General features: G+C 32.0%; 1 protein-coding gene across 1 annotated transcript in view; it reads right to left on the bottom strand.

Moving 5' to 3' along the window:
* The window catches only part of LENG1 (leukocyte receptor cluster member 1), a 25,800-nt gene that overhangs the window by 1,792 nt on the left and 19,008 nt on the right, over positions 1-5,000 (bottom strand). The gene's annotated exons all lie outside the window — the stretch shown is intronic.

The raw sequence follows: 5,000 nt of genomic DNA on the forward strand, positions 1-5,000 counted from the left end.
ATATTAGCATATATTTAACATGTAATGTAGCATATATATATATATTATATAGTATATGTAGTGTAGCATATATATATAAACTATATATAGTGTAGCATATATATATGTATATTGTATATAGTGTAGCATATATATATATATATTATATATAATGTAGCATATATATTATGCAGTATAGCATATATATATAGTGTAGCATATATATATATATATATATATTAGTGTAGCATATATATATTATATATAGTGTAGCACATATACCGTATTTGCTCGATTATAAGACGAGGTTTTTTTCAGAGCAAATGCTCTGAAAAATACCCCTCGTCTTATAATCGGGGTCGTCTTCTAATCAGACCTCAAATAGAGGTCTGATTAGGAGACTAAGATCCAGATCCCCCGCACCGCTGCAGGGGACCTGGATCCTCCTGTCGTCGCCCCCCCCCACACACACACACTTACCGGTGCTTCCGGAGGTGAAGTTGGCAGCGGGGGTTTGTATGCGTCCGTCGCAAATACCTTCCCCGACTGTCAGAGACCAGAGTTCCAGAGTTCCTGATCTCTGACAGCCGGGGAAGGTATTTGCGACGGACGCATACAAACCCCCGCTGCCAACTCCACCTCCTTCCGGCTGCCGCGGAATGAGACGTCAACCCGCTGCCCCGGCAATACAGCAGGAAATTGGAAGCACCAGTAAGTGTGTGTGTGTGTGTGTGTGTGTGTGTGTGTGTGTGTGTGTGTGTGTGTGTGTGTGTGTGTGTGTGTGTGTGTGTGTGTGTGTGTGTGTGTGTGTGTGTGTGTGTGTGTGTGTGTGTGTGTGTGTGTGTGTGTGTGAGATTTCTGGAATGCCTTACACCCCTATATGCCACTCTGGCACTTAGGGGGTTAAAAGGCATATTATGGGGCAGAGTGGCATATAGGGAGGTATAAGGCATTTCAGGAGGCAGAGTGGCGTTAAGGGGGCATTTAATAGTGCACTCTGCCTCCTGAAATGCCTTATACCTCCCTATATGCCACTCTGCCCCATAATATGCCTTTTAACCCCTTAAATGCCAGAGTGGCATATAGGGGTATAAGGCATTTCTGGAGGCAGAGTGCTCTATATAATGCCTTTTAACTCCCTTAATGCCACTCTGCCTCCTGGAATGCCTTATACCTCCCTATATGCCACTCTGCCCCATAATATGCATTTTAACCCCCTAAATGCCAGAATGGGATATAGGGGTATAAGGCATTTCTGGAGGCAGAGTGGCACATAGGGGGTCAAAAGGCATACCATGGGGCACAGTGGCATATAGAGGGTTAAAAGGCATATCATGGGCCACAGTGCCATATTGGTGTGGCAAGCCTGGGGGCAGATGTGCGTAACTGGGGGACAGGTTGGAAAATACAATAGAAAATATAAAAGAAATAAAAACAAAAAAAAAATATTTTTCTCAATCATAGCTTTTATTAAAAAAAATAGTTTACATGAATTAACATTTACTGGTAAAACTTTTTTCCTTTAGGGTCGTCTTATATTCAGGCTTTTTCTTTTTTTCCTAAGTTAATATTCAGATTTTGGGGGGTCGTCTTATAATCGAGCAAATACGGTATATATATATATATATATAGTGTAGCATATATATAACATGTAATGTAGCATATATATATATATATAGATACATATTATATAGTATATATAGTGTAGCATATATATATATAAACTATATATAGTGTAGCATATATATATGTATATTATATATAGTGTAGCATATATATATATTATATATAATGTAACATATATATTATACAGTATAGCATATATATTATACAGTATAGCATATATATATAGTGTAGCATATATATATATATTAGTATAGCATATATATATGTATATTATATATAGTGTAGCATATATATATTATATAGTGTAACATATATATATATATATTATATATAGTGTAACATATATATGAATATTATATATAGTGTAGCATATATATTATACAGTATAGCATATATATTATACAGTATAGCATATATATATAGTGTAGCATTTATATATATATATATTAGTGTAGCATATATATATTATATATAGTGTAGCACATATATATAAAATATATATAGTGTAGCATATATATATAACATGTAATGTAGCATATATATATATAGATATATATTATATAGTATATATAGTGTAGCATATATATATAAACTATATATAGTGTAGCATATATATATGTATATTATATATAGTGTAGCATATATATATTATATATAATTAGGGCTGCAACTAACGATTATTTTAATAATCGATTAGTTGGCCGATTATTTTTTCGATTAATCGGATAAAAAAAATGAATGTAAATTTTTCATTTATTTAAAATAATTTACTAAACAAATGATGTTAAATACAAACAGCAGAATAAAAAAACTTTGATAATACATTTCTTGTCTTTATTTCCCAACCAGCCCCCCAATATATGCACATTTGAGCCCAGGCTTGCTACGCTGCCTCCCAGACATGCCATGCTGCCCCCCCACATATGCCACGCTGCCTACCACAGTACTCCACGCTGCCTCCCACATATACCACACCACGCTGCCTCCCACATCTGCCACTCCACATCTGCCACTCCACGCTGCCTCCCACATATGCCACTCCACGCTGCCTCCCACATCTGCCACGCCACGCTGCCTCCCACATCTGCCACTCCACTCTACCCCCCACATGCCACTGTGCCTGATACGCCTTATACCCCCTGAAACACCACTCCATCCTCCCCAGACATGCATATATATAATATATACACACACATATACATTATATATACACATATATATTATGTATATACACATATAGATATATTATATATATAAACACATATATTATATATACACATATATTATATATATACACATATATTATTTATACGCATATATATTATATACATATACACATATGTATTATATACATATACACATATATATTATATATATACACGTATATATTATATATACATACCCATATATATTATATATACATACCCATATATATTATATATACACATATATATTATATACATATACACATATGTATTATATACATATACACATATGTATTATATACATATACACATATATAATATATATGGGTATGTATATATTATATATACACACATATATATTTTATATATATACACAAATATATTATATATATACACATATATTATATATACACATTTATTATATATACACATATTATACATATATACACACATATATTATATATATACACATATATACACATATATATTATATATACACATATATTATATATATACACACCTATATTATATTTATACACACATATATATATTATATATACATATATATTATATATACACATATATATTATATACATACACACATAGATATACACATATATTATATATACACATATATATTATATACATACACACATATATATACACATATATTATATATACACACACATATATATTATATATACATACATATATATTATATATAAATACATACATATATATTATATATATATACACACACATAATATATATATACATACATATATATTCGATATATATATATACATACATATATTATATATATATACATACATATATATTATATATATACATACATACATATATATTATATATATACATACATACATATATATTAAATATATACATACATACATATATATTAGATATATACATACATATATATTAGATATATATATACATACATATATATTAGATATATATATACATACATATATATATATATTAGATATATACATACATACATATATATTAGATATATATACATACATACATATATATTAGATATATATATACATACATATATATTATATATATATACATACATATATATTATATATATATACATACATATATATTATATATATATACATACATATATATTATATATATATACATACATATATATTATATATATATACATACATATATATTATATATATATACATACATATATATTATATATATATATACATACATATATATTATATATATATATACATACATATATATTATATATATATACATACATATATATTATATATATATATACATACATATATATTATATATATATACATACATATATATTATATATATATATACATACATATTATATATATATATACATACATATATATTATATATATATATACATATATATTATATATATATATACATATATATTATATATATATATTAGAGCTGAAACAACGAATCGATAAAATCGATAATAATCGATAACGGAAATCATCGATAACGATTTCCGTTATCGATTAATCGAGTGATCAATTCGTTGTTGGAGCACTCGGCTCCTTTTACTTACCTCCGCGAGCGTTCCCCGCTTCTGCTACACGCTCTGCAGTCTCCGCCTTCTTTTAGCTACGTGACGGATGTGACGCGTTCCGGAGGTAAGTATTCTTCATGTCTATGTGCACGGATCGCACAGAGCCACTCGCACAGAGCGAATCGCTCTGTGCGAATGGAGCCACTCGCACAGAGCGGTTCGCTCTGTGCGAGTGGCTCCACTCGCACAGAGCGGTTCGCTCTGTGCGAGTGGCTCCACTCGCACAGAGCGGTTCGCTCTGTGCGAGTGGCTCCACTCGCACAGAGCGGTTCGCTCTGTGCGAGTGGCTCCACTCGCACAGAGCGGTTCGCTCTGTGCGAGTGGCTCCATTCGCACAGAGCGGTTCGCTCTGTGCGAGTGGCTCCATTCGCACAGAGCGGTTCGCTCTGTGCGAGTGGCTCCATTCGCACAGAGCGGTTCGCTCTGTGCGAGTGGCTCCATTCGCACAGAGCGGTTCGCTCTGTGCGAGTGGCTCCATTCGCACAGAGCGGTTCGCTCTGTGCGAGTGGCTCCATTCGCACAGAGCGGTTCGCTCTGTGCGAGTGGCTCCATTCGCACAGAGCGGTT

The sequence above is a fragment of the Spea bombifrons genome, chromosome 12 (assembly GCF_027358695.1).
Source record: "Spea bombifrons isolate aSpeBom1 chromosome 12, aSpeBom1.2.pri, whole genome shotgun sequence".
In the NCBI taxonomy this organism is placed as follows: Eukaryota; Metazoa; Chordata; class Amphibia; order Anura; family Pelobatidae; genus Spea; species Spea bombifrons.